Source organism: Mus pahari, unplaced genomic scaffold (genome assembly GCF_900095145.1).
Source record: "Mus pahari unplaced genomic scaffold, PAHARI_EIJ_v1.1 scaffold_11335_1, whole genome shotgun sequence".
NCBI classification, from domain to species: domain Eukaryota; kingdom Metazoa; phylum Chordata; class Mammalia; order Rodentia; family Muridae; genus Mus; species Mus pahari.
Window position 1 is genome coordinate 1 of NW_018393064.1, and position 11,083 is coordinate 11,083.

An 11,083-nucleotide genomic window follows, 5' to 3' on the forward strand; every position below is an offset into this window, starting at 1 on the left:
GAATCCAGCCCTTCAAAGGATAATAAAGGGAAAACACCAACACTAAGAAACTACACCCTAGAAAAAGGAAGAAAGTAATCCCTCAGCAAAACCAAAAGAAGATAGCCACAAGAACAGACTCCCAACTATAACAAAAATGACAGGAACCAAAAATTACCTTTCTTTGATTTCTCTTAACATCAATGTACTCAATTCCCCAATAAAAAAGACATACACTAACAGAATGGCTACACAAACGGGACCCCACATTTTGCTGCTTACAGGAAATCTACCTCAGGGACAAAGACAGACACTACCTCAGAGTAAAAGGCTGTAAAACAATTTTCCAAGTAAATGTTTCAAAGAAACAAGCTGCAGTAGCCATTCTAATATCAAATAAAATTGACTTCCAACCCAAATTTATCAAAAAAGACAAGGAGAGACACTTCATACTCAACAAAGATAAAATCTAACAAGATGAATTCTCAATTCTGAATGTCTATGCTCCAAATGCAAGGGCAGCCACATTCATTAAAGAAATTTTAGTAACTCTCAAAGCACACATTGCACACAATAATAGTGGGAGACTTCAACACCCCACTCTCATCAATGGACAGATCATGGAAACAGAAACTAAACAGAGACACAGTAAAACTAACAGAAATTATGAAACAAATGGATTAAACAGATATTTACAGAACATTTTATCCAAAAACAAAAGGATACACCTTCTTCTCAGGACCTCATGGTACCTTCTCTAAAATTGACCATATAACTGGTCACAAAACAGGCCTCAACAGATACAAAATTATTGAAATTGACCCATGCATCCTATCAGAAAAAACATGATCTAAGGCTGATCTTCAATAACAACATAAATAATACAAAGCCAACATTAATTTGGAAACTGAACAACATTCGACTCAATGATACCTTGGTCAAGGAAGAAAGAAAGAAATTAAAGACTTTTTAGAGTTTAATGAAAATGAAGCCACAACATACTCAAACTTATGGGACACAATGAAAGCATTCCTGAGAGGAAAACTCTTAGCTCTGAGTGCCTCCAAAAAGAAACTAGAGAGAGCATACANTAGCAGCTTNACAGNACACCTAAAAGCTCTAGAACAAAAGGAAGCAAATTCACNCAAGAGGANTAGANNGCAGGAAATAATCAANCTNAGNGNTGAAATCAACCAAGTGGAAACAAAAAGAACTATTCAAAGAATCAACCAAACCAGGAGCTGGTTCTTTGAGAAAATCAACAAGATAGATAAACCCTTGGCCAAACTCACTAGAGGGCACAGAGACAGCATCCTAATTAACAAAATCAGAAATGAAAAGGGAGACATAACAAAAGATTCTGAGGAAATCCAAAGCACCATCAGATCCTTCTACAAAAGGCTATACTCAACAAAACTGGAAAACCTGGGTGAAATGGAAAAATTTCTAGACAGATACCAGATATCAGATACCAAAGTTAAATCAGGATCAGATTAATGACCTAAACAGTCCAATATCCCCTAAAGTAATAGAAGCAGTCATTAATAGTCTCCCAACCAAAAAAAAAAAAAAAGCCTAGGACCAGATGGGTTTAGTGCAGAGTTCTATCAGGCTTTCAAAGAAGACCTAATTCCAACTCTCCTCAAAGTATTCCACAAAATAGAACCAAAGGTATTCAACCCAATTCATTTTGTGAAGCCACAATTACTCTGATACCTAAACCACATAAAGACCCAACAAAGATAGAGAACTTCAGAACAATTTCCATTATGAATATCAATGAAAAAATATTCAATAAAATTCTCACAAACCGNATCCAAGAACATATCAAAACAATCATCCATCATGATCAAGTAGGCTTCATTCCAGGGATGCAGGGGTGGTTTAATATACAGAAATCCACCAATTTAATCAACTATATAAACAATCTCAAAGACAAAAAACACATGATCATCTCGTTTGATGCTGAGAAAGCATTTCACATAATCCAACACCCATTCATGATAAAAGTCTTGGAAAGATCAGGAATTCAAGGCCTCAACCTAAACATAATAAAAGCAATATACAGCAAACCAGTAGCCAACATCAAAATCAATGGAGAGAAGCTGGAAGCAATCCCACTTGAATCAGGGACTGGACAAGGCTGCGTACTTTCTCCCTACCTATTTAATATAGTACTTGAAGTCCTAGCCAGAGCAATTAGATAACAATAGGAGGTCAAGGTGATCCAAATTGGAAAGGAAGAAGTCAAAATATCATTATTTGCGGATGATACGATAGTATACATAAGTGGCTTTAAAAATTCTGCCAGAGAACTCCTAAACCTGGTAAACAGCTTTAGTGCAGTAGCCGGATATAAAATTAACTCAAACAAATCAGTGGCCTTCCTCTACACAAAGGATAAACGACTGAAAAAGTAATTAGGGAAACAACACCCTTTACAAAAGTCACAAATAATATAAAATACCTTGATGTGACTGTAACTAAGGAAGTGTAAGATCTGTATGATAAGAACTACAAGTCTCTGAAGAAAGAAATCAAAGAAGATCTCAGAAGATGGAAAGATCTCCCATGCTCCTGGAGTAGCAGGATCAACATTGTGAAAATGACTATCTTGCCGAAAGCAATCTACAGATATAATGCAATCCCTATCATGATTCTACTCAATTCTTCAAGGAGTTAGAAAGGGCCATTTGCAAATTTACCTGGAATAACAAAATAAGCTATGATAGCAAAAACTTCTCGATGGTAAAAAAAAAATCTCTGTGGGAATTACAATGCCTGACCTAAATTAGTACTACAGAGCAACTGTGATTAAAAACTGCATGGTACTGGTATAGCAACAGACAGATAGATCAATGGCATAGAATTGAAGGATATGCCAGTGCCTGGCAAACACAGGAGTGGATGCTCACAATCAGCTATCAGATGGAACACAGAGCCCCCAATAGAGGAGCTAGTAAAAGTACCCAAGGAGCTGAAGGGTTCTGCAACCCTATAGGTCGAACAACAATATGAACTATCCAATACCCCCAGAGATTGTGTCTTCAGCTGCATATGTAGCAGAAGGTGTCCTAGTTAGCTATCATTGGGAAGAGAGGCCTCTTGGGCTTGCAAACTTTATATGCCCCAATACAGGGGAAATCCAGCGCCAAGAAGGGGGAGTGGGTGGTTAGGGGAGCATGGGGGAGGGCATAGGGGACGTTGGGGATAGCATTTGAAATGTAAATGGAGTAAATACCTAATATAACTTGAAAAAAAAAGAAATTTTATTGTTGGGAAATTTTTTTACCTATCATCATACTTTTATAAATGATTTAAAAAGGAAAGTATTGGTTTCCCTGTTGTCACGATAGTGAGCCAATCTCAAGGAATGGTTTCTTACCCATTATTCTCACTTAAGAGCTTGGCCTAGGCTACCAGGATCATGCAAATAATAAAAGGAATAAGAAAAAACAATGCAGATAGATTGCCATGAGAACTACTGCTCAATATTTTTTCTTCAGCAAAGAGTTCCACAACCGGTTCCAATAGGCCTCCCCCTTTTGAGATGAATCACCTCAGTTTGTGGAACTTGTCACACAGATCCTACTGGAGGTGGTGTTTGTTTCCTTGGCTGATATAAGCAGGGGAGCGATGGTCTTAAATTTTCACTTTTGCTGTACTGGAAATCGTTGAATAGCTGGTCTCCACCTCAATGACCTGCCTGTGCCTCTGGAATTAAAGACATGAACAAATACACACAGCTTGTCCATTATTTTTGTAGTTAGTAAATGTTCATACAGTTTCTCAGATATGTGCTCAGTACTCTTGATATATTTCCCCCAGCATCTGCCTCACAATTGGCATTTCTCTTGCAAGGCTTTATCCTATTCAAAGGATTCAGAAGCAACACAGGTGAACAGAATAATTCTATTTCCTTCTAAAATGACATAGTGAATAGATTATAACTTCAGTTTTAGGAATTAAGTGAAGGAAGCAACCAAATTATATGATTATATTGTAAAGGAAGCATCTTATAAGCAGCCATATAATAAATGCCCTTACCATCACAGCTATTTTCAAAGATGAAAAATAACACATCATGAAGAACACAATAAACATTCAAAGTGGTAAAAGCTTAAGATCTGATTCATCTTTATTAGTAGAACAAACTGTAAGATTAATTCATATTGATAAAATGATTGATCAGGGTAATGAGTGTGGTAAAGCTTACACATGTACCAATTATCATTGCAAGCATGTAAGAAGTCATAAAGGAGAGAAACCTTATGAATATAATTAGTGTGATAAAGCCTTTGCAAGACCCAGTCATCTTCAGGATCATACAAGAACCCATACTGGAGAGACACCTCATGAATGTAATTAATATGGTAAAACCTTTGCAACACCGAGTGTTCTCCAAATTCATAAGAGAACACATACAGGAGAGAAAGCTTATGAATATAATCAATGTGATAACATGTTTGCAACACCCTGTAATCTCTAGTATCATACAAGAACTCACACTGGAGATAAACCATATGAATGAAATCAATTTGGTAAAATAGTAGCAAAACCGAGTGTCCACCAAATTCATAAAAGAACCCATACTGGAAGGAAACCATATGAATGTTATCATCGTGGTAAAGTCTTTACAAGACCCAGTCATCTCCAATATCATAAAAGAACCCATACTTTAGAGAAATCTTATGAATACAATCAAAATTGTAAAGCCTTTTCATATCAGAGTGTTCTCAAAAATAATAAAAGAACCCATACTGGAGAGAAGCCTTATGAATGTAAGCAATGTGGTAAAGCCTGTGTATTGCCCACACATCTTCAAAGACATAAAAGAAACAATGCTAGAGAGAAATCTTATGAATGTAATCAGTGGGATAAAGCCTTTTCATGCAGAAATTGTCTTAAAAATACATAAAAATACACATGCTGGAGAGAAATCTTAGTAATGTAATAAATGTTGTAAAGCCTATTCACAAAAAAGACACCTTCAAATACATAAAATAACACATACTAGAGAAAAAAATAATGAAAGTAATTAATGTAAAAAGAGTCTTTTCACAACGTTTTTGTCTCCAGAATCATAAAGCATACTGGAGAGAACCTTTATGAATGTAATTAGTGTGCTAAAGCCTTTACATATACCACTAGTCTCCAAAATATAAAAGATCCCATACTGGAAAGAAACCTCATGAATGTAATCAATGTGGTAAAGACTTTTCACAACTTTGTAGTCTCTCTCCACTATTATAAAAGAATATATATAGGAGACAAACCTTATGAATGTAATCATTGCTGTAAAGCATTGGCAAGTCAGTTATCTGCAGTGACATAATAGGTCACATACAAGCGAGAGACCTCCTGAATGTTATCAATGTGATAAAGCCTTTGCATGTCATAGTTCTTTACACCTCAGAAAAGAAATAACACTGGAGAGAACCCTTGTTAATGTGGTAAAATCTTGGCAGTTTACTGTCATCTGCAATTACATATGAACACATTTAAGAGAATAACTCTATGAATGTAATCAGTTCATTAATCCTTTTCATGTCACAGTGATCTTATACATAAAAGAACACATACTGTAGAGAAACTGCATTAATGTAATGAATGAGGTAAACCCTTACCAGGGCACAGTCATCTCCAAATACACAAATTAAAATGTGCAGGAAAGAAACATTATGAATGTAATCAATGTGGTAAAGACTTATGATTGCTGTGAATGTGGTAAACATCAAAGAACACATACTGGACAGAAATTCTGTGAATGTACTTAACTTGGAAAATCCTTTACATGGTATAATAGTATCTGAATACATAGTAGAACACATACTAGAGAGAAACCTCACTAATACAGTCAATGTGGTAAAGCCTTCGCATGTCCTAACCATGTTTAAATACATGAAATAATACATAGTAAAAATAAACTGATGATTTGAATGTGCTTGGCCCTAAAATGTGGCCCTATTAGGAGGTGTGCCCTTGTTGGAGTAGATGTTACCTTTTTGAAAGAAGTGATTTAATAGTGTAGTGGTCTTTGGAGCTCCAGCAAGTACAAAACAGCTTCTCCCAATATTTGGCTGGAAGACAGTCTCTCTTTGACTGCTTTCTCATGAAGATGCAGAAGGCACAGCTCCTTCTCCAGCACTATGCCTGCCTGCATGCTGTATACCAATAAGGGTAATTTCAACTCTATATACAGTTTTTATGCTGTTTTGCTGAGGAATGCTGCCATTTGCCCTTGTCAGAAAAGTGTCCTTGAGGCTAAGGTAAAGCAGTTTGTATAATTGCATTGACAAAGTAAGTCTAAGAAAAGCCAGCCTAGCTTTTGACCTGGATTTGCTATTAGGATAATTGTTTTGATCAAGCATAATCTTAGAAAATAAAAAGATAAAATATAAGGTTCAAAGAGAAAATACTCACCAGGACGTTGAACAAAGCTAGATCCCATGATCAAGCATATTAAATGATATTAAAGGAATGTTGATGTTAGGGAAAAATTCCATCCACCTAAAAATTTAGATCTGCAGTTGTACGGAGGAGAATTGTATCATGTAATACATTATTTTAATCTGGTTATTGTTTTCAAGTGAACATAAGGAGATTCAAGTATGTTTCAAATTGACAAGCAATGGATTGTTATTACTATTCTGGTTATCAGTTTAAGATCTAAAAGGAAATGGGTTCAGGCATAGTGGTACATTCTTTAAACACCAGGCAATGAGCATCAAGATTTCTGGTACAAGTCTGGTACACAACAAGTTTTAGTTATGCTTAAAAAAAGCTTAGGTATGGGCAAAGTTACAAAACTTTAATCGCAACATTCAGGAATCAGAGCCATGCAGATCTCCGAGGTCAAGATTAACCAAAGAACAAGTTCCAGGACATCCATGCTTAGATATTGAATTTGTTGAAATTAAGAAAGCTGGTGATAACGTAATGCCATGTTCCAGCCCCAGCACATAGTAGAACTCTGCAGCTTTTTCAGTGTGGCTCTGGCTCTAGAGGTAAGAATCTAAGGGACTACTGAGACAATTGATATTGGATAGCTGTCGCTAAAAACATTAGTGGTGATAGAGAAGAAATCAGCATCACTGAGGTGAAATCTTCTGGGAAGTGTTTTCTGACAGGACAAAGAAGCTGTGTTCCAGAGACAGCCAAGGTTGTACTTTGTGGTGCAGCTGTACTTGGTCATGTCTAACAATCACACAAGTTGTACTGATTTCCAAGACATGAATATCATGAAGAGCAGAAAAGTGATGGCAGATAAAGGGAGTGTATGAGAGGAAAGCTGTGAAGCCTAGATACAGCAGAAGAACCCAGCATATTGAAGACGTTGGTACCAGTGGATGAGCAGAAAGATCAGCAGCAGAAATAGAGTGGAGTCAACCAGAACCAAAGTGCTACAGAGGAAAGAGCTGGAGAAGTAACACAATTTCTTTTGAGAAACACAGAAAATGATGTGTGGATCTCAGATTCTGGAACAAAAAGATGTAATATTGAAGTTTCTTTGGAGATCACAAGATGTTCATGTGCCAGATCTATGGGATAACTGCTCAGGAAAGCTGCTTTCAGGGTTAAAACCCAGCCAAAGAGAAAAAAATTGTGCTGCATTGAACTAAGCAGAACAGATTTGTACATCTGAAGAACACTTTGAGATCAGACATGGAGATGCACAGTTTGGAGATTTTGTAGCTGACATTTGGTCTTGCTTTTTTCCAGTATTTCCTCACAATGACCTTTAAGAATAGTGAAGTACATATGCTGCGAATGTAGAGGTATACAACGTGCTTTCGTTTTTGAAAATATAGGGGATTACATTTACATGATTGCATGAATGTCCGAAGAGACTTTGACTTTGGACTTTTGCCATTTTTGAGAATGTTATAAATGATAAGGACTTTTGAAGTTGGAGCTCAGGTATTTTACATTATGCTATATTTAAGGTGTTCCCCATACGTCCATGTATTTGATCAATTATATGGGGGCCTGAGAGTGGAATGTGATAGCTTGAATTTGCTTGTCCCATTGAGTAGCACTATCAGAAGGTGTGACCTTGTTGGAGGNAGGGCATCACTTGGAGGTGGGCTTTGAAGTTCCACTCAGTACTGATGAAGGGACTCTCCTACTAATTCCCTGGAAGACTGTCTCTTCCTGGCTGCCTTTGTATCAATATGTAGAACTCTCAGCCTCTTCTCCAGCAACATGACTCCCTGCATGCCTGCCATGCTTTCTGCTATGATGAAAATGGACTAAACCTCTGAAAGTCTAAAGCAGCCTTAATTAATTGTTGATTTTTTAAGAGTTGTCTTGTTCATGATGTCTCTTCATAGCTAAGACAGAAACCCTGTGAGTGTATTTAATGTGGTCAAGCCTTTGCACAATTCTGTAATCTTGATTTTCATGAAAGAATATGTGTTAGGGCTGGCCATGGTGGCGCATGCCTTTAATCCCAGCACTTGGGAGGCAGAGGTAGAAGGATTTCTGAGTTCGAAGCCAGCCTGGTCTACAATGTGAGTTCCAGGACAGNNNNGCGTTTATAATGTCGCCCCCCCTGCCCCAGCCCAAATCAGAATTACAAAATAAATACTGTTTGTAACTTCATAAATAAAAATGTAAACTTCAAAATACTTTTCTGAGACATAACAGCAATGCTTTAAATGTAAACCAAACACAAAGCTAATTAGAGAATGGAAAGAAAGAAAAAAAAAAAAAAAAAAAAAAACAAAGACAAAAGAAAACAAGAACAACAACAACAAAAGAATATGTGTTAGACAGAAACCTTAGGAATATGTTTACTATAATGAAGCCCTTGCACACCTCTATAATCTTCATGATTATGAAGCTATTCATACTGGAGAGAAACTCTGTGAATATTAGTGATGTGGGAAAGCCTTTTAGTTACAGCGTCCACTTAGATCTAACACAATTCAAACACCAGGACAATCCAAAAAATAAGATTTTTTTTCTTTTCATAGTTAAGTTGCTACTGATTAACAAGGACCACAAAAGTATGCTCAGAAGCTTAGCTGCAACACTCCACCCCAATGCCCACCCTGAGCCAGAAAGTCATATAGCTCCCAAACCTGAAAACTACAAACAATGTTGACAAGTTACAGCTTTATTTCCCACTAATCAGGATTTGTATATTTTGTTAATCTATGTCAAATGATACAGAATGTAGGTTTTATTGTTTAGCCTATCACAGCCATTTGAGTTTTTTGGTTAGAAACAGGCATTTTATTTTTAGGAATAAAACACTAATAAGAGAAATTATGGTTAGGGACCATCCTCATGGTTTGGAGAACAAAGCATAAATAATGAAAGCTGGCCAGATATTGTTAAGTTCACAGGTACCCTAGGAATTCAGACTTGAACTTAGTTTTAACTGAAGGTTAAATGGAGAGTGATAAGAAAAAAATCAGTACTTAGGTCAAGTTTCTTTTGCTTGTTCCCAACATTTAGATATTATAGTCATATTCAAATACATAACAGAACCCATACTGGAGAAAAGTCTTACAAATATAATCAATGTGATTAAAAACTTTTCATAACACCGTTCGTTATCTATGAATATAACAGAATACATTGTAGAGAGAAACATCATATGTCAGCAATGTGGTAAAGCCTTTGCATGTAGCAGTAGTATTAGAAACCATGAGAAAAAGTCATAATGCAGAGAAACCCCANAAACATAGTCAATGTGTTAAAGTTTTGCACTTTCTGGTATTTTTAAACAAGAGTAAACTCTTCAGTATGTACTTAATCTATTGAAGCCTTTGCATATCACGGTAGTCTTTGAGAACCTTCAAGAATACTCAAGACTACTAAAACTGTGGCTATAATGAATTTGTTAAGATCTTAGCCAACACACTTATTCCTTGAGTTATTCAAGATGATATATTATGTAAAACATGTGACAAGTGTCAAAATCAATTCAAATTTTTTGTTGTCTATCTTGTTTGTATGTGCAAACTCATTTGCACATATGAAGGCCCCTGATTTTTCTTTCTTTTGTTTTTATTTATTTATTTTTATTTAATCATGTATCCAACTTTGCTGAATGTGTTTATCAGCTCTAGGAATTAGCTTTGGGAAGTTTTCATGCACTTATATGTATTATCCTATCATCTGCAAATATTATTACTTCCTTTCTAATTTATATTATCTTCATATCCATCAGTGTTATTGCTCTAGCTAAACTTTTAGATAGTATTTTGAATAGATATGGAGAGAATGTACCACATTGTCTTGGTCGTGAATTAATGGAATTAATTTGAATTTCTCTACAGTTAATTCAATGTTGGCTACAGGCTTGCTGTAAGGTGCCATCGTTATGTATCATTCATCACTCCAAGAGTTTTATCATAAATTAGTGTTGGACATTGTCAGAGAATTTTTCATCATCTAATGAGATGATCACTTCTTATTTTTTTCTTACATTTTAAACACATTATGTTGAAGCATCCTGTATCTCTTTAATGAAGTCTACCTTATTTTTCATGGTGGATGATCTTTTGATGTGCTTTCTATTTTATATTATTTGTTGTTTTATTAAGTATTTTGCATCTGTGGTTTAAGAAAAATTGGTCTGTAATTCTCTTTTGTTGCTGAGTCTTTTTTGACTGGATATTTGAGTAATCGCGTCTTCACAAAATAAATCAGCTAATGCTTCTTCTGTTTCTATATTGTTGAATACTTAGAGGAGCATTCTCCTTAACTCCTCTGCAGGATTCTACCCTAAAACCCATGGCCCTGGGGTCATTTTGGTGGCACCTTTTTCTAGGTGTTCAGATCTCTTTAAGAAGTTTGCCTTAGTTTGAATAAACTTTGGTAAGTGTAACCTATTGAGAAAATTTTCCATTTCTTTTAGAATTTCCAGTTCAGTGGAACTGAGACTTTTAAAAATTATGTTTTTATCATTCTATGGAATTCTCCATTGTCTCTTATTCTGTCCCCATTTTCATTTTGGATTTCATTAATTTGGATATCCTCTAACTTTCAATAATGGCTTGCCTATGTTGTCTAATGAAAGGCTCAAAGGCCTTGTTTGAAGTGAGGTTTCCTCTGCTTGGTAGTGGAGATTTTGTTTTTGTTTCTGGTT